The sequence below is a fragment of the Oryzias latipes genome, chromosome 11 (genome assembly GCF_053564925.1).
Source record: "Oryzias latipes strain Hd-rR chromosome 11, Olatipes_Hd-rR_3.1".
NCBI lineage: Eukaryota > Metazoa > Chordata > Actinopteri > Beloniformes > Adrianichthyidae > Oryzias > Oryzias latipes.
The window spans coordinates 29,385,811-29,406,978 of NC_136247.1; the positions used below are offsets into that span (position 1 = coordinate 29,385,811).

General features: G+C 47.1%; 1 long non-coding RNA gene across 1 annotated transcript; it reads left to right on the forward strand.

Annotated features, from left to right (window-relative positions):
- Window positions 1-2,357: 2,357 nt before the first annotated feature.
- On the forward strand, window positions 2,358-17,716 carry LOC144995465 (uncharacterized). Its single transcript, XR_013658989.1, has 3 exons — window positions 2,358-2,950; window positions 10,412-10,480; window positions 16,057-17,716. It is a non-coding gene; the product is annotated as an uncharacterized LOC144995465 (long non-coding RNA).
- The last annotated feature ends 3,452 nt before the right edge of the window (window positions 17,717-21,168 follow it).

Sequence of the window (21,168 nt, forward strand, 5' to 3'; positions counted from 1 at the left end):
AAAAAAACGGATTCCGGAAAAAACGAAGAAACCTCAGGGGTGCCCACATGAAGGAGGGATCCTCCCCCAGGACGGACAGGCGATTTACCAGAAATCTTAGAGAAGAATTAACTTATCTAAATCTACAACTACATATATAAAAGTCCAGCAGACGAGCTTCATCCAGCCGTGGTTGGGGGGACAGTCAGGGGCGCGAGTCGAGCCGGAGACAGGAACCACAGCCAGGTGTAGGAGCAGGAGCAAAGACGAGGTACTCGGTCAGGTACTGGAGCACGGATGAAACAACTGGAGTCTGGAAGCACTCCCACTCCCCAGGAGGGGAGAGGAAAAGAGGGACAATACATGAATCACTGCACCAAACAGAGGCATGGAGAACTAAATGATAAATTATGATCAAGAATAGAGGAGAGGAAGAGTAGAAGTAAAAAAGGAAAGAGGACAGAACCCCAGTGCACCATAGTTACCCCAGCTTCAACTTCTAGCAGCCTTTTAAAAGAAATAGTTATTAAGTTTAATTTAAACAAATTAACATTAAGTTAAATAATCTCTGAATACTAACTAGTCTGACAATAAGCCTGTCCAAAGAGGAATGTTTTCAGTCTAGCTTTGAATGTAGAAACTGAGTCGGCCTCTCTTCCATGAGCTGGGAGTTTATTCCATAAGACAGGGGCTTGGTGGCTAAACGCTCTACCTCCAACCGTACTTTGACTAATTCTAGGAACCACAAGCAGTCCTGCATTTAGTGAGTGAAGTGTTCTGATTGGATGGTAAGGGACTATGAGGTCCTTAATATAGGACGGGGCCATTCCATGTAAGGCCTTATAGGTTAACAGGAGGATCTTGAACTGGATTCTGGAATCAACTGGGATCCAGTGAAGTGAAACTAACACAGGAGTGATGTGATCTCTTCTGCTGGTTCCAGCTAACAATCTAGCTGCTGCGTTCTGAACAAGCTGGAGACTTCTTAAGGAACTCTTAGGACACGCTGCTAACAAGGAGTTACAGTAATCCAGCCTCCACGTAACAAATGCATGGATGAGTTTTTCAGCATCACTCTTAGAAAGTAGATTTCTGATCTTAGCAATATTCCGCAGGTGAAAAAAGGCAGTTCTACACGCCTGAGATATGTGAGCCTTAAATGATAAATCCTGGTCAAATAAAACCCCAAGGTTTCTAACTGTGGAATTGGGGGCTATACTTATACCATCCAGGGAGACTATCTGAGCAGACAGAGCATCTCTGAGGTTTTTAGGACCTAGTATAATGACCTCAGTTTTTTCTGGGTTCATGAACACACACACATGAAAACACACACACATGAACACACATACACATGAACACACACATGCACACACATACACATGAACACACACATGAACACACACATGCACACACACGAACACACGCATGCACACACACACACATGAAAACACACACACATGACCACACACACATGAACACACATACACATGAACACACACATGAACACACATAGACATGAACACACACACATGAACACACACATGAAAACACACACACATCACCACACATACACATGAACACACACATGACCACACATACACATGAACACACACATGAACACACACACACATGAACACACACATGCACACACACGCACACACACACACATTAACACACATGAACAAACATTAACACACACATGAACACACAAACATGCACACACATATACTCACACGCGTGCACATATGAGTGCGCACAAACAGCTCGTGCACACTGACATACACATGCACACACACTCATGCATACAGACATGTAAGAAAACACACCCACACACGTGCACACTCGCATGCAAACACAGACATACAAACATACACGTGCACACTCAGATACACGTGCACACACAGCAGCTCTGTGCTCTCAGCCCGCCTGAGCTTCTTCCCCTCCCCCCATCCACATCTCTCCCCCCCTTGCCCCCCCCCCGCCTGCTATTTCAAGCCTCTGCCAAGGAGAGAGTGCGGGCGAGCGAGGCAGACACAGATGCGCAGAGAGAGCGGGGAGGGGGGGCAGACAGGATTTAGAGTTCAAGTGCAGAAAAGGAGCAGAAAGGAGGGCAGGAAGAGCGACGGAGGAGGACAAAGCTCCCCGTCTGCACACCTCCAGCTGCTCCTCACGTGTGGAGGCGTCCTCCAGGAGGAACCAAGCTCCGATTCGAACCCCTCCAGCACCGAGGAAGAAACGACCCCCTCCCTCTCTGCGCTGACACACTCCTCCTCTATCCCTCCCTCCTGGATATTTCTCCATTAACCTCCTGCCTCTTTCTTTCTCTCCTCCCACCTCCTCACACTCATGCACACGCCCCGGACTCCTTCCCACTCCTTTCCCTTCCGTTCACTTTCGCTGGAGGTTGAGCTCAGTTTTTCCCTCTTTTTTCTGCTGGCCGCCTTCGCCTCTGTCCTCATGCTGGGGGGCGCCGAGTCCCACGCAGGCCGAGGATTGGCCCCGCATCACGCTGCACGCCACAAAGCGCTCGTCCTTTCCTGTCAACAGTTTTTCTCTCCTCCTCTTTCTGTCCATGTTTTCGACATAGATATGGACCCTAAAAGCAGAACTGTTTCCTTCAGACCCGATCCTCAGAACCGATCCTTGGACCCGATCTTCAGACCAGATCCTCGGACCAGATCGTCAGAACCGATCTGCACTCGGAAATGCAACCTGAGGGTTGAAGAAAGGAAACGGCGTTGGATTAATGGAGGAGAAGCGGAGAGCGTGGTCTGCAGGAGAACCGGCACTCTCCAGAAAAACAGGAGGGAAAGAGGAGGAGAGCCGTGAAAGCCAGGAGAACGTCTACAGAGGAAGTAAAAACCGTCGGATGGGCAGAACGTGGTCTGAGCGTTCGGATCGGCGCTGCTGCAGATTTCTGTTTCCTAACCTTTCCTCATCACTCCTGCCTTCTCGCTCTGATTCACTGGTGAGTATTTGCACCTCCTTTTCTCAGACTTCTGCTCACACCTCCTTTTTTTTGGGTCATTTCTCTCCTTCTGCACCTCCTTTTCTGGCCTTTTTCACAATTGGGTCTCGTGTTGGGCTGGACTCTGCCGCCCGGCTCGTCGGGACGCGCACAGAAATGATCTGGAAGGTGTTAAAGAGAAGGTTCTCCAGTCATGGAGGCTCTGCTCCTTTAGGAGGCCTGCAGCCCCCCAGGGTGGAGCTAAAGTCAATCCCAACAGCTTTTGCACATTTCCCATTGGAAGGTAGATGGAATATTTTGAAGCAGCGAAGCTTTATTGACACAGACGGTGTGACGTTTCCAGCCTGTCTGTGGTGACAGACGCCTGAAGCAGAAAATCTTCCTCTTGTCGTCGTTCGGATGCTTGCTGGACATCTCCTGATCGCCCACACCTGCAGTGATCCAGGTGTGAAGGTGCATCTGTGACGGACACACCTGGATAGGGTCTGTGGGAGGAGCTTTGTGTGTTGGAGGTCGGATAATCGAGACCTGCAGAACCTGAATCCGAACTCGGTCTGCACAATAAATCGCACATTTATCGTTATCGCGATATCAAGCTGTGCAATATGCATTTGGCAAAAGACGATGAAAATCGCAATAAATGGTTCAGTTAAATATGCTAAGATGACCTCATGCTAGCTGGAAGTATTTAAGGAGTCAAATAAATCCCTTTATGCATTTGACCAATCAGATGGAGCTCTTTTATGTCAGATGTTGCCCCCAATGTAGACGAGGGGCCTTTGGAGTAAGTTCCGTTGAGTCTTAATGAAGCTGTTGCAGTGAAATGGAAAAGATGGGTTTAGTGGTTCTGCTGTGTGTTCATGTATCGTCATGGATCAGTGACACTGCCAGTCTTCCTCATGTCCTGCAGCCCTGACCCGAACTGTCGGTGTTCTTCCTCTGCCGATAAGCTCAAAGCAGACCGTTCTGTTCGTTTGTGCCCCCTTCATGTCCAGACAGCCCAAGCTCTGTGACGCGCCGTGGGGGGGGGGGGGGGGGATGGTGTCAGACGGTTCATCACCTCCACAGAGACTCAGAAGAAAGCCGCTCCAGTCCACAGCCTCCCAACGGATCTGTGGATCCGGGTTTCTGCTTCGACGGACTGGATCTCGCCGCCGTGGTCGTTTAGCGGACCTCCAAGTTATGAAACGCCGCTCAGACAGACCAGCTGTTACATAAGATTACATAACAGCTGCAGGCTGTGATGGGAGGCTCTGGAGGAGCAGCAGCTCTGGAGGAGCAGCTCTGGAGGAGCAGCAGCTCTGGAGAAGCAGCTCTGGAGGAGGAGCTCTGGAGGAGCAGCAGCTCTGGAGGAGCAGCTCTGGAGGAGGAGCTCTGGAGGAGGAGCTCTGGAGGAGGAGCTCTGGAGGAGGAGCTCTGGAGGAGCAGCAGCTCTGGAGGAGGAGCTCTGGAGGAGGAGCTCTGGAGGAGCAGCTCTGGAGGAGGAGCTCTGGAGGAGCAGCTCTGGAGAAGCAGCTCTGGAGGAGGAGCTCTGGAGGAGGAGCTCTGGAGGAGGAGCTCTGGAGGAGCAGCAGCTCTGGAGGAGCAGCTCTGGAGGAGGAGCTCTGGAGGAGGAGCTCTGGAGGAGCAGCAGCTCTGGAGGAGCAGCTCTGGAGGAGGAGCTCTGGAGGAGCAGCTCTGGAGGAGGAGCTCTGGAGGAGCAGCTCTCGAGAAGCAGCTCTGGAAGAGGAGCTCTGGAGGAGGAGCTCTGGAGGAGGAGCTCTGGAGGAGCAGCAGCTCTGGAGGAGCAGCTCTGGAGGAGGAGCTCTGGAGAAGCAGCTCTGGAGGAGGAGCTCTGGAGGAGCAGCTCTGGAGAAGCAGCTCTGGAGGAGGAGCTCTGGAGGAGGAGCTCTGGAGGAGGAGGAGCTCTGGAGGAGCAGCTCTGGAGGAGGAGCTCTGGAGGAGGAGCTCTGGAGGAGGAGCAGCTCTGGAGGAGCAGCTCTAGAGGAGGAGCAGCTCCGGAGGAGGAGCAGCTCTGGAGAAGCAGCTCTGGAGGAGGAGCTCTGGAGGAGCAGCAGCTCTGGAGGAGGAGCAGCTCCATGGGTTTGCTGGTGGCAGAAACCCACTGACTCCTGGAAACCTCCTCCGAGGATCCGATCCAAACCAGAGCTTTCACATCGCAGATCTTTCTCAGGTTGCAGAATTCCAACTCTGTTTTTTTCAGTTTATGCTCGTAACCTGTTTTCCTCCAAAAGCTCCAAAGACACGGCGGAGCGCCGCTGCTGTTCCCACAGTCCTACAGCAGCCGCTCTCATTCATATTTGATGACGTTCAGCCGCAGCAAACATTCACGCGCCCAACAGACCGCAGGAATTCCATCACGGCCGCCGTCTGAAGCAGAACTTCTGCTGCACAGTCTGAGCCCAACAGGGAAAAGATACCGGCAGGTCAGGGACGGGTGGAAGCGGCTGAAGGACGAGTTTTACATCCGGAAAAATCCCAAAGGGAAGAGCGTTGGGCTCAGTGATGTCACAGAATGAATGTATAGGAGAATGAAGCGTTGGTCTCGTTTATATCTATAAGTTAACAAAGATCTAAGAAAGAAAAGCGTCTGCTTTCATGAACAAACCACTGACTGGACGGCATTGTCCTCCATCTGTATCATAATTGGACACGATTCGGTTAAATATCAATTCAGTTCTCAGATTTTGAGTCTAAACCGTAAAATCAAACGTTTAGTTTGGTGATAAAAAGTTTAAACCAAAGAAAACTGAAAATTCCTTCAACGTTTGAAGCAAAAATGGATCCACTTTGGTATTTGAAATGGAAATTTGATTCTATTAGGAATTTGTCTTTTTCAAACTATTAGTGCAAGTTTTCAAAGAAGACGAACAGTTTTACGTGTTTTTTTTTCTAAATCTTTCTTCCTAACTCGTCTAAAGTCTGTCCTCAAACAAACTTCCTTTGCCTCATTTTTCTGTTGTTCTGGGTTTGGTTACGGCGTTCACGTGGAGGCGGATCCCTGTGCTTGTTGGTCGTTGGTGCAACTCCCGCCGCCCCGATCGGCTCTCGGCAGCCGGAGAGTCGTTTCAGTCTGTGTCCGAGCGCCGTCGGTGTAACTGAATGACTGCTCCTGAGGCACTCCGTCCTGAGGAAACTCTGTTCTCCCAGGGCGAATGTGCAGCCGCCAACGGCTTGGTCGGGCGCCGGTTTCAGTTTGGGGAAGTCTTGTAGGTGAAGCCTTACCCAGAAACAGGTGGAGAGGTCGTCGGACGGCTGTGGCGGCGTACTGGGACGCGGCTGAAGAGTTCGGCTCCTGCCGTTGTGCTGAGGTCAGCCTCCTTCAGAATAAGAGCGGCATTCTGCCTCTCAGAACAATGCAGCCCTTCTTACCCTGATATGTGACAGTGCCCTCTACACACGTGTGCACATTCCTCTGCGGGTTCACGGCTGATGGAGCAGTGGATGCAGTTTGCTCAGAGATCTTCAGCACTGCCGTCGGTGGGAATGAGAGCATTCTTTTGGTGGCGGTGGAGCGCGGTGAAGGCCCGGCACGGTTAATTCCTGACGACTGCAGGAATTTGCCTGGGTCAGGGGGGGGATTCCTCCGTCCTTCACGACAGTCTGCCCCCCCTCCATGTCAGCCAAAGGCTTTCTCCATCTCTGGTTCTTGTGGAGTCTAGCTGCTCAGCCTCATGTATTCTTCACTCCTCCTCTTCCTCGTTTTCCTCCAGGCTCGGTCTGCTTAGCAACCCTTCACCTCCACCCATTTCTCTATTTCTGTGTTCTCACCTTCTGCTGACTTCAGTCCTGCAGGTGTTTTCAGGAGGATGTGTGAGGAGTGGGGGGGCTCAGACTTCCCAGCATGCTTGTGGTTATGGCAGCCAGACTTCATGCATGGGGTGCCTGGTGGGGCAATCCCCGTATGATTTAGAGTTCCCGCTCTGCAGGCCGTCACGCCAGCCATCTGAACTGTTGGAGTTGGCTCCGCTTCTCCTCCTCCTTGGAGACCTCCCTAGCGGTTCTCCTCCTCCAAAGGGGAGGTCCGGCGGTCTTCCTGCCGGTGTTCTGGTGTCTGTAAGACTTTCTGCTTTCACACTGAACTACAGGCCGCGTCACTCATGTGTGTTTCTTGCGTTCGTCGATGTGCGCAGACGTCCGTCGAGGGTTTCGGCCGACAGGTCTTGACGTGAATTCGGTTTTGAACGTACGCACTTTACGCCTAGTTTATATGCATTAATTGTGGAAGTCTTACGCTATTGGGCGTGGTGTTTGCGAGATGCAAATCTGTGTCTTTCCACCAGCATTCCACGTGTGTCTAACAGACTTTACATACATGAACCACAGATGTATACGTTTATATCCACCTCCCAGAGGCCTGGGGGCTTGAGGGTCCTGCAGGATCTAAGCTGCTCCTGTTCTTTTCTGGACTGAGAGGTCTGAAGTCTTTCCAGGGATCTGTAGCCCCCCCTCTATGGAGGGATATTTACACGTTGCACGCAAAACTTTCTAGTTGCAGACGAAAATATTTAATATTTGTTTTGAAAATTTGTTTTTGCTTTTAATGAGTTTTTTCCTTAAACAAACGCGGTTGAATGGAGGTTCAGACCTGCAGTGTGACTTTTGTCATGAATTCAAACATTTCCATCCGTTGATGTTTTTACAGAAACAGAATCTGGACGCCATCCTATAGACTCAAATATTGAATCTGGATTCTGAACACTTCCCAAACGTCTGACGTAACTCCGTCCCGTTTGGTTGGTGTCTCTTGAGCTCGCCACCGCAGCGCAGACAGCTGCAGATGGGGGGGTGACAAACAGAAGTGACTGATGGTGTCGCACTGCTGGCTGGTGGCGTTGCTCGAACAGCCGTGGGTAACGCACGCCAAAACACATTAGAGGGAGAAGGGGGCAGATTTAAGAAGGGAGAAGACCACAGACAGACGAGGCAATGGTTGCTCCTCCCTCCACGCTGTCTGGAAGTTCAGCATTTTCAGTCTCTGCGCCTCCGTGGTCGCTGATCAGTGGTCAGACTGAAGACGCAGGAATAAGGTTTTCTGTTGGATTCCTTCTGGTTCCAAGCATGGAACCGGACTTCCCTTTGGCCTGTGTCCAAACAAATCCACCTTAAATGAGCCCCAACGAACAAGAACGCTGAGGAACATGGAGGAACGCTGTGAGGAACGCTGTGAGGAACAGGAGACTGACGTCCAGACCTTTCAGCTTCTGAGCTAGAACCCAGAAAATCTGAGAAGAAGAACTTTTCCTCAACGGCCTCATAGGCTGTTTGCCTAAACTCCTGGATGAGAGAAGGAGCTTCTGGTTCTTTGATGTAGCATTTTGTCTCCGTGCTACAGGGCATCAACGTGTCCACAGCTCAGACAGGCAGACCTGCGTTCCTGCTGAAGCTGTCTAGGTTTGTCCGTCTGAGCCAGATGATGTCAGACGCCACGGCAAAAGTACTGCCAGACGATCCGGTTCCCGTTTAGGAGCCGCCGGCGTCTCCTGTGTCACAGCAGAACGACGGCAGAAGGATCCTGTAGAGATTTCATGGGCATTACAGATTTGTGTTGTGCAGTCAGATAATGGCGGTGACTGGGATGGTCATAGCTGTCGTTCTTTATGACACGAAACCAAACTGTTTCACAGCTGAGAGGCAGTTTTCTCCCCTGAAGAAGCTCCAACTTTCCAAACCGCTGGTTTCTGTTTAGCATCACTTCTTGACAGATTTGATTCAAAACATAGAAACTTTTTGTCTTTTTGGTAGAATTTCATGTAAATGCAGTTAAGCTTTGTGCTTATTTTACGTATTATTAATGATCAGAAACTGAACAGAAAGCAATCCACGTTTCTGATGTGGAAAAAGCTTTTTTACCTCCGTTGAAGCTAAATGGCTGTAGGTTACTAGGTAACTTAAGTGACGGATGGACGGATATCAGAGGATGTCAAAGAGCTGCAGTGATGAAGCTTTTCTTTGCCCCCTCCCCTGTCGTTTTCTGTTTTCACCGCCCCTCCCTCCTAAGCATCCCTGACCTCCGAGCGCCGTTGTTGAGGCGTTTTCTCCCAGGTGTGCAGTTGGAAACAGTCTGACAACAGGCCCCCCCCTCCTCCTCCTCCTCTACGGTGCACCGCCCCCCCCCTCCATCTCTCCTTCACTGCTCTTTTTATTGATCTGAATTAATTTTCTTCCTATTGATCTGCCGCTCCACCCTTTGCCGCATTGAGCACATACAAGGACACGCACAGAGCACGCATAGAGCCTGCAAATGAAGCACGTGCACGTCTGGTCCGGGCCCTAAGTGCACGTGAAGACCTCCTCCACGCACGCAGACACACTCACCTGTAAGGCCACGCCCCCTCTCTGAAGAAGGGAGCCTGAAGCGAGCCAATGACGTCCAGAGGAACGTGGATTCTGTTTTGATCAACACTGAACATCGAGCTGAAAATGAGGCCCTTCAGGCGCCGACGGCGGGCAGCCGATGGCAGCCGATGACAGCCGATGATAGCCGATGACAGCCGCAGCTCCTCCTGACGCTCGCCAGCAGCGCCGGTAGTAAGAACGGAGCCCAACGCCAAGTGATGTCATCCACGTCACCAACAGAGAATGTAGCAGGAAGTCCATCAAAGTCAACAGAAACGATCTGACTGTTTCTGTCTGTTTCTGTCATTTTAGTAAGTGAAAGAACAAACTAACTCTTTCATCTGCCATCATTGTATAAGGTTTTTCACAATAAAAGCGTGTATTTAATGAAAATGCTGACATTGAATAACTGAACAGAAGTTATGTTTGAATCGCCTACTTATGGACTTCTAGTTTATTTATCTGAGTTCTTTCATTCGTTTCAGCAAAGAAGAAAATTTGTTTCCCCCCAACAAGCCAAAGTTTCCTCTGTGGTTCCACCTGTCACTCCAAATTTCTGCTCGATGGCATCCGGTTGCCATGACAGCAGACTGCTTGTTCTGACCTCTGACCTCCATCCAGGATCTGCTGGTCTGCCGGGAGTTTGAGTTCAGAAAAGGTGTCTCAGCCACGTGTCATACGTGACGTTCTACCGTCTGTCAGCCGTCAGACGACAGCAACAGGGTTGGAGTGGGTCTGTCAGCTGTGCTCCATCAAAGGTGGAGACATGACTGACAGCACTTAGGGATCAGCTCCAACTATGGAGAACCAGAGCGCAGGAAGACTGTTTGCTGCTGGTTCTCCGTGTTGATGGATAGATTTGTTTACAATAACGGCCAATATTCAGCTGCTGATGACGGGAACCGTCCTCCTCCTCGTTTATTTCATAACCAGACAGTCCGGATCATAAACTCCTTCTAGGTTTTCTCTGGAGGAAATACAAACATTTTCCATAGATGTTCATTGAAATCTGCATTTAGAAGAAGACCTTTGTTCTTTCATCGAGGCGTTTGTCTTCTATTTTCCGTCTGCGCATCTTTATTGCTGCGCGTTTATTGATCCTCTTTTTGATCCCGGTTTTAGGAACGCTGCAGGAAACGTAGGGGACTTCCTGTTGAAAGCGGAAGAGCGCGGTTTGTCTCCGGCCATGAGGTAAAGACTTCTTCATGTATACTTTAAAAAGAACTCAGATGAAGGTGGATCTGTGAAGTTCAGGGGGTATTCCAGAAGGCCCATTTAAACTCCCCTGACTTTAACCCTGAACTCTGGCTGAACTTTCTTACTCTGGGTATGTCGGTTCCAAAAGACCAGATAAGAGTTAGCATGAATACGCTCCACTTGGTAACCCTGGGTTAATGCATGTGCACAGCAGGTACATAAAGACATTCTCAATGGATCGCTGATTTCTGGAGTCACCATGGAAACGCGTGGAGAAAAAAAAGAGAGGCTATACTTCAGTGAGACGGAGTCTGAGATTTAAATGACGGTGTATGAAGATTATACGACCATCAAAAAAGTAACACAGCTGCATCATCAGCAGAAAGAGTTTCTGTTTGTTGTAGAAGAACAGACAAAGTAAACGCACAAGTTTCTGATCTTATTTCCATTTTCCTTGTGTATATAAATAACAATTACTTCTATTGGTAACAAGTAATTGAATTAAATTTATTCAACCTAATTTCTTATGTCTATCCAACTCAATAGTTGTTTTTAAAACTTAAATTTACATATTTTTTAATTAAATGTCATATTACTCCAATTCAATTCAATTCAATGGTTTTCATATTCATTTATTGTACTTCTTGAACTCTTATATGTCTAAGTTTGAGCCTGCAGATATTCTCATTTTTGTAAAATTAAAATAAATAATGCAGTGTGGATTTAGAATATTTACCATGCAGGTAATATCATAACTCTGACTGTAACTGTAGTTCTTAAACCACAATGTGGTTTAATAATCTCATCTTCCTCTCCCTCCCTCTCACTCATGGTGCAGAAAGAATTAAACATAACAGGACAAATAACTAGACAAAACACAGTAAAGCATCTAAACAACTAAACATATTTGGTCAAAAACCCACACTTAAACCCAAATCCATCCAGACAGGCAAAGGGAATGGTATCCCACAATCCCTTGCGGTGCCGATCTAACAGCAGCACCAAAGTCACACCTACTTAATTGAATTAATTTGAATGAAAGTAAAATAAATGTCTGATAACTACGTGTTATTTTAAGGTGACTTAACAAAAAAATGATTTATCTTAACTGTAGCAAATAATGAAGTTAGATCAAAGTAATAAGTTTCTCTTTCCAACATCCATATATGGTCTTATCAGCCTCTGATGGTGGAAAAAGTATGATCTGAGCTTCTTCATCCACTAAATCATCTTCAAATGGACACGCCATGCTGCTTCACCTCTCTGAAAACAAACTAACCTTCAACTAAACCTGCTCCGGACCAGGTTATGTTCAGAGCATGAGTTGCTATGGCAACTTGACCGACCCTGAAACATACCTCCATTTCTGGAACCGAAAGCTGAGGTTATCAACTTCCTTAGCCTCAAACTTACCGTGGGAGCTAGCAGAACCTGCTTTCTGGAATACCCCCCTGGCTTGTTCTCGCTCCCTCTTTGTCTTCTGCTCACATCTAGAACACGCTCTCTGTCCTCCTCTGCGTCAAACCAAATGTTTTCTTGTCACACGCACATTCAAATGTTGACTTTACATTTTAATATAGATTTAAATATTTGGATGTGCTTATAAACAAATAAACATTAAAAAAACCCAAAGGGTTAGTGCAGGACTGGCATATGGGAAACGGTTCCCAAAGGCGGCACGATGGGCCTCATGCGGTGTGGGTCCTTCGGTTAGGTTAGACGTTTTACTAAGTCTAACTAAGTAGCCATGACCTGTGCCGGTCCCCAGCCCGGAAAAACAGGCTTGTGTTAGGCTGTGGTGATATGCTGAAAGATGAACATTATAATAACATGTGAAATATGTACCAAACAACAGACACACACACCAATGCACACACATGGAACGACACACAAACACACACACAGACACACACACCAATGCACACACATGGAACGACACACAAACACACACACAGACACACACACCAATGCACACACATGGAACGACACACAAACACACACACAGACACACCCACCAATGCACACACATGGAACGACACACAAACACACACACAGACACACCCACCAATGCACACACATGGAACGACACACAAACACACACACAGACACACACACCAATGCACACACATGGAACGACACACAAACACACACACAGACACACACACCAATGCACACACATGGAACGACACACAAACACACACACAGACACACACACCAATGCACACACATGGAACGACACACAAACACACACACAGACACACCCACCAATGCACACACATGGAACGACACACAAACACACACACAGACACACACACCAATGCACACACATGGAACGACACACAAACACACACACAGACACACCCACCAATGCACACACATGGAACGACACACAAACACACACACAGACACACCCACCAATGCACACACATGGAACGACACACAAACACACACACAGACACACCCACCAATGCACACACATGGAACGACACACAAACACACACACAGACACACACCAATGCACACACATGGAACGACACACAAACACACACACAGACACACACACCAATGCACACACATGGAACGACACACAAACACACACACAGACACACACACCAATGCACACACATGGAACGACACACAAACACACACACAGACACACCCACCAATGCACACACATGGAACGACAAACAAACACACACACAGACACACCCACCAATGCACACACATGGAACGACACACAAACACACACACAGACACACCCACCAATGCACACACATGGAACGACACACAAACACACACACAGACACACCCACCAATGCACACACATGGAACGACACACAAACACACACACAGACACACACACCAATGCACACACATGGAACGACACACAAACACACACACAGACACACACACCAATGCACACACATGGAACGACACACAAACACACACACAGACACACCCACCAATGCACACACATGGAACGACACACAAACACACACACAGACACACACACCAATGCACACACATGGAACGACACACAAACACACACACAGACACACACACCAATGCACACACATGGAACGACACACAAACACACACAGACACACACACCAATGCACACACATGGAACGACACACAAACACACACACAGACACACACACCAATGCACACACATGGAACGACACACAAACACACACACAGACACACCCACCAATGCACACACATGGAACGACACATAAACACACACACAGACACACACACCAATGCACACACATGGAACGACACATAAACACACACACAGACACACACACCAATGCACACACATGGAACGACACATAAACACACACACAGACACACACACCAATGCACACACATGGAACGACACACAAACACACACACAGACACACACACCAATGCACACACATGGAACGACACACAAACACCCACACACACAGCAATGCACACACATGGAACGACACACAAACACACACACAGACACACCCACCAATGCACACACATGGAACGACACATAAACACACACACAGACACACCCACCAATGCACACACATGGAACGACACATAAACACACACACAGACACACACACCAATGCACACACATGGAACGACACATAAACACACACACAGACACACACACCAATGCACACACATGGAACGACACACAAACACACCCACCAATGCACACACATGGAACGACACACAAACACACACACAGACACACCCACCAATGCACACACATGGAACGACACACAAACACACACACAGACACACACACCAATGCACACACATGGAACGACACACAAACACACACACAGACACACACACCAATGCACACACATGGAACGACACACAAACACACACACAGACACACACACACCAATGCACACACATGGAACGACACACAAACACACAGACACACACACCAATGCACACACATGGAACGACACACAAACACACACACACACAGCAATGCACACACATGGAACGACACACAAACACACACACACACAGCAATGCACACACATGGAACGACACACAAACACACACACAGACACACACACCAATGCACACACATGGAACGACACACAGACACACACACCAATGCACACGCGGAACGACACACAAACACACACACACACACAGCAATGCACACACATGGAACGACACACAAACACACACACACACACACCAATGCACACACATGGAACGACAAACACACACACACAGCAATGCACACACATGGAACGACACACACACACAGACAAACACACACAGACAAACACTCACACTAATGCAAACACATGCCATGACACACAAACACACACAGTCAAAGGAACACACACAGACACACAACCCAATAGCCATTGACAGCACAGCCCTAGCAACCAGTGGGCATCATGCCAAGCCATGGAGGTTGCCTGGTACTGTGTTTCCATGGCAACACTCTCTGCCTTTGTAAATAAGGTAGAGCAGAGTGAAAGTGGGGGTTTGGGAGGACTTGCTCTCCAGTTTGGTGTTCTGTTCTGTTCCCAGTCTTAGGAACGGGGCTGACCCTTCAGCAAACGTTCTTCAGAGGTTCCTCAGAGCGGAGATCCCAGGACTCCTGAAGGAACGTCTGTTCAGTGACAGGACTGATCCCAGTCTTTGGTTCTGGAGGAATTTATTGTTAAATATGTATCTGGAAACGTTGTGCTTATAGGAAATAATGATAATAAATAATTTTACTTTATTCATCCCACAATGGGGAAGCTCTTTCTCTGCATTTTGGCCCCTCCCCTGGGGGGAGCGGTGAGCTGCAGACTAGCCGTACTCAGGGGCGCAGCTGGCTGGGGAGAGTGGGAATCGAGCCACCAACCCTTTGGTTGTTGGACGACCTGCTCTACCGCCTGAGCTAAACTGCCGGCCAAAGGTTTGTCTGTTTCCTGTTTGGACTTAAAGTTTCAGCATTTATAACCAAAACTGTAACGACGGCTTCAGGATTTATGCTTTAGCTTCTGAGGGCTGTGGAACATTTAGCTTCTCTTCTGTCTGAGCCCCGCCCCTTACAATGTGGGGGCGGAGCTTCATAGCCGCTGAGCTTTCAGAGTTTAGCAAACTGAGCTGTGCCATCAGACAGAGGCATCTTCATCTCTTTGTTTATCCACGCTCTTCATCCTAAGCCTTCCTTTCTTTCATGTCTGAAATGTTTCATAACTGATTTGAGTTTTGGAGGAAAAATCTTCTTCATTAAACTCTGAGATCCTCTTTTTCTGCCTCGTATCTCCATCAGCTGGAGTTCTCAGGAAATGTTTGGAGTTCCTGCTTCTCCAGTCTGACTGCTGGTTTTATTTTCTGAGTGATATCGGAGAAATCCTTTACAGAACTAATCTGAAGCGTTTGTCATGAAACAAGAGCTGAAAGCAAATGTTTGCTGCTGGTTTGGTGAAGAAAGCCGGACAAGGAGGAGTCCTTAGATGCTGTGCAGCTTCTCAGGCCTTCGTCTGCAGAGTCTTTTCTTTGAGGTGGAAAGGTTTGGATCAGAATGTTTGTCTCATTTAGATGTTTGGCAGCAGAAAACCTGCTGTTGTTTTCCAGGATCATCAGAAATCGGAGCGTCTGGGAGAACCAGGTGACTTCAGGTTGTTCTGCTCTCATGAGGTTTTGGGCGACCTTCTGGTTCCCACCAGAATCCCTGTGGCATCCAGGCGGGTGGGCTGGCCCAGAGCCGGCGTCGGTGCAGCTGTGCCGCAGACATGCGTGACCCGACTTCCAATAAGGCGCTGAAAAGAAACCCAGACGGCAGAGGAACCAGAACCGCCACGGCGCTGACGGGGTCGGAGTGAGGCGAGGAACTGCTGCAAGCAGCAGACGACCATAAAGCTTTTTACAGGTTGAAGTGATGAAGGACGAGGAAGAGAGGTGGGAGGACGGCCACAGAGGGAAAATGACGGGTGGGCGGGGCCAGGGCTGGAAGAATGGAAGAGGCAGTGGAGAGAGGGAAGAGAATGGCTTTGTGTCTGAAAAGCAGCCAAAAAAACAGCATAAGGCAAGAAAAACATGAAGCTTTTATCCGAGTTTCTGCTTTTAGACTGGTTTCTGATCAAGTCAGACGTTTGAAACCGACTTTCTGGACGGAAGCTCAGAGCTAGAAAAGCGATGAAGAACCCCAAACATTTGGTTAAATAGGAGAAATGTCTGTGTGTTTCCTGAGCCTCACGGGCTCCAGCGGCACGCCGGTCTCCGTCTGAATGGACGGCCTTGCAGCTCCGCTCTGCAGCAGCTATCAACTAATCAATGAGTGGTTCAGGCTCACAGGAGAAGTGTCAAAACACGGCCGCCAGCCGCCGACAACAGCCACTTTACTGTTCTGCTTCAAATGACCTTTGCTGGATGGCGAACACGTAGGCGCGCGCCATTATTGCTAGAGGACAACAGGATCGAGTGGATCCTGCTCTTTGTCCAAACGATCATCCAACAAGCCCGCCGTCGCTTTGATGTGTTGAGGCGTGCAGAAACGACCCTGGAATGGAGCGTTTTCAGGTTCTGGTCCATATGTATGGATGGAGGAGGCAGGAGGCGTCATCAACCTCCACGTTTACGGCGTGGAGGTGCTTCTCCTCTTTGATGGGTGTGGTTTCCATGGATCTGCTGCAGATGTTCTGCACGTCTGCAGGAAGCTGGAATCGAGTTTCCCCTTCCTGACGTAAAGCGAAGCAGCGTTTATTTCTGCTGCGCCTTTAGAAAGGTGGCAATAATTCAACGCACGCATGTTTTCCATCACCGTCACCATCATTATTTACATTTTAGTGTTATGGAAGGAAGCTTTGGGCTGTCATAAAGCTGGGATCACAGACTCTTCCTGGAAGGGGCGGGTCCTCACTTTGTGATGTCACAATGTGAGAACCCACTCGTTTTCGTGGTTTGGGAGGGGCTGGTGCTCAGAGAGCAGCTTTTGTTTTTAGTGAGGAATTGACATTAAATGCATTTAAAAGCTCAAAAAGAGGATTTTTCATGAATAAGCCCTTTAAATTGTCATGATTTGAACTTGTTGTCTTGTTTTTGGTCCTTGTTCTGTCTTGTTTCTGTTTCCTGTTTTATTTTGAAAGTCTCCTGTCTTGTCTGTTTTCTTGAGTTTTACTTCCTTTGGTCCCCATCTGCCCTGATCGTGTTCACCTGTGTCTTGTCTGCCCTGTCTGTATATAAGTCTTGTCTCTGCCTTCCTCCTGGGTTGGTCCATTATTCCTGTTCCGGTGTTCATGTCATGCCATGTTCCTCGTTCCTTGTTCCTTGTCTCATGCCACGTCACAGTGAGTTTTTGTTTTTTGGTTTTGTCATCCTGCTCTGCAGCGTCTTTTGTTTCTATTAAACCCCTTGCCCTTGAACCGTGTGCCTCCGCCTCTGCATTTGGGTCCAACCGGCTCTCGAGCCCCACCACCGTGACATAAATGTCTGTTTTTCCATCTAAAACATGTTTTGTTTGGTTCTAAAAAACAGTTTTTCTAACCTCTTGATTTACTAAAAAGGGAACTTTATCTACTGAATTATAGCTTCTTACATTTTTTAAGAACTAAATATTTTTATTCTGCCTGAAACAGAACAACAAATGACTTTAATTGAAGAGTGATTGACGAAAAACTGAAAGACTTGAAACTGAAAGACTTGGACCTGAAGGACTTGAACCTAAATGGTCTTATACCTTAAAGACTTGGATCTGGAGAAAGGACTTAAACCTAAAAGACCTGGACCTTAAGGACTTGAACCGAAAAGACTTGGACCTGAAGGTCTTGAACCTGAAGGTCTTAAAGGACTGTGGTGTTCTCAGCACTGAGGATTTCTGTCTTTGAGGCATCAGAACCTCCCGGTCTTCCACTCGGATCCTGTAGAAGCGGGTCAGCCTGACCCATGGCGTCAACAGCTGCGGGTCCACGGTTTCTGTTGGAGAAGGAGCTTCACTTTCCTTCATGCCCACCAGAGGGAGACATTTCCCCGGTCAGCCGTGCATTTCCAGCACCACCTCACTAAACTGTGGTGTGATAGCAACACTATCTCAATGATTTATGATCTCGAACAGGTAGGAGATGCTGGAATATAATTTTAGGGTTTGTAGGAAACATAGTTTAGTTAAAAATGAATGAATGTCAGCATGAATGAAGAAGACAGAGGAGGACAGACCGACCAGGAAGAAGACGACTGGAGGCTGGACGGATACAGACTGACCTGCTCTGGTGTTCTGCAGCGTGAGGTAGTTGGTTGTATGGTTTCGCATCATAAACAGCCTGGAGATAACTGTACAACCTTCTAGCTTTCCCTGCGGAGTCACCCCCACTTCACCAGTGCCTTCAGCCCCCACCTCCAAAGGTGAGTGTGAAGATATTCAGAATAAATATTCATTCCTGTAAATCTTTTTATTCTACTCGGTATTCTTGTTTTTATTTACTATTTACTTTTTACTATTTACTTACTCTTTACTTTATTTACTATTTACACTTTTACTATTTTTATTCTTACTCATTGCCACTTTGTTTTTCGTACTTTTCCAACTGCTATTTTCTTGTTTTTGGCTGCTGTGAAAACCTAATTTCCCCCCGGGGATCAATAAAGTTCTATCTTATCTGATCTTATTTCTATGTGGATCAGGTGGATCTTTAAGGCAAAGATTCTGATCTCATGATCACATCTTTTATCAGATTAAAGGATAAATGCTCCATGGATGGGATTTAAGGCCTGTAATCCTGACGACAGAGGAATCCGTGCAGCGTTTCAGGCTTGGACATTAGATCCAATACAGATGATTATCTTTAACTGGATTTGCTGTGAAAGTCCAGATAATCCATCAATCCAATTCAATACGAGCAGCTTCTTCTGCAGAACTCTTGCTAAACGTAATACAAGGCACACGTAGATTAAAGTGTAGATTAACTGCGTTATAGCGTAGATTAACTGTCCTTAAGCGTAGATTGACTGTGTTTAAGCGTAGATTGACTGTGCTAAAGCGTAGTTTAACTGTGCTAAAGGGTAGATTAACTGTGCAAAAGGTTAAATTAACTGTGCTAAAGCATAGATAAACTGTGCTAAAGCGTAGATAAACTGTGCTAAAGCGTAGACTAACTGTGTTAAAGGGTAGATTAACTGTGCTAAAGCGTAGATTAACTGTGCTAAAGCGTAGATTAACTGTGCTAAAGCGTAGATTAACTGTGCTAAAGCGTAGATTAACTGTGCTAAAGGGTAGACTAACTGTGTTAAAGGGTAGATTAACTGTGCCAAAGCGTAGATTAACTGTGCTAAAGGGTAGATTAACTGTGCTAAAGGGTAGATTAACTGTGCTAAAGCGTAGATTAACTGTGCTAAAGGGTAGATTAACTGTGCTAAAGGGTAGATTAACTGTGCTACAGCGTAGATTAACTGTGCTAAAGGGTAAATTAACTGTGCCAAAGGGTAAATTAACTGTGCTAAAGCGTAGATTAACTGTGCAAAAGGGTAAATTAACTGTGCTAAAGCATAGATAAACTGTGCTAAAGCGTAGATTAACTGTGCTAAAGCGTAGATTAACTGTGCTAAAGGGTAGACTAACTGTGTTAAAGGGTAGACTAACTGTGTTAAAGGGTAGATTAACTGTGCCAAAGCGTAGATTAACTGTGCCAAAGCGTAGATTAACTGTGCCAAAGCGTAGATTAACTGTGCTAAAGCGTAGATTAACTGTGCTAAAGCGTAGATTAACTGTGCTAAAGCGTAGATTAACCATGCTAAAGGGTAGATTAACTGTGCTAAAGGGTAGTTTAACTGTGCTAAAGGGTAGATTAACTTTGTAAAGGGTAGATTAACTGTGTAAAGGGTAGATTAACTTTGTAAAGGGTAGATTAACTGTGTAAAGGGTAGATTAACTGTGTAAAGTGTAAATTTAACTGTGTAAAGGGTAGATTAACTGTGCTAAAGCGTAGATTAACTGTGTTAAAGCGTAGATTAACTGTGTTAAAGCGTAGATTAACTGTGCTAAAGCGTATATTAACTGTGCTAAAGGGGTAGATGAACTGTGCAAAAGGGTAAATTAACTGTACTAAAGGGTAGATTAACTGTGTAAAGGGTAGATTAAGTGTGCTAAAGGGTAGATTAACTGTGTTAAAGCGTAGATTAACTGTGTTAAAGCGTAGATTAACTGTGTTAAAGCGTAGATTAACCATGCTAAAGGGTAGATTAACCGTGCTAAAGGGTAGATTAAGTGTGCTAAAGGGTAGATTAACTGTGCTAAAGCGTGGATTAACTGTGCTAAAGCATAGATAACCCGTGCTAAAGGGTAGATTAACTGTGCTAAAGGGTAGATAAACTGTGCTAAAGGGTAGATAAACTGTGCTAAAGCGTAGATTAACTGTGCTAAAGCGTAGATTAACTGTGCTAAAGGGTAGATTAACTGTGTAAAGGGTAGATTAAGTGTGCTAAAGGGTAGATTAACTGTGCTAAAGCGTAGATTAACTGTGTTAAAGCGTAGATTAACTGTGTTAAAGCGTAGATTAACCATGCTAAAGGGTAGATTAACCGTGCTAAAGGGTAGATTAAGTGTGCTAAAGGGTAGATTAACTGTGCTAAAGCGTGGATTAACTGTGCTAAAGCATAGATAACCCGTGCTAAAGGGTAGATTAACTGTGCTAAAGGGTAGATTAACTGTGCTAAAGGGTAGATAAACTGTGCTA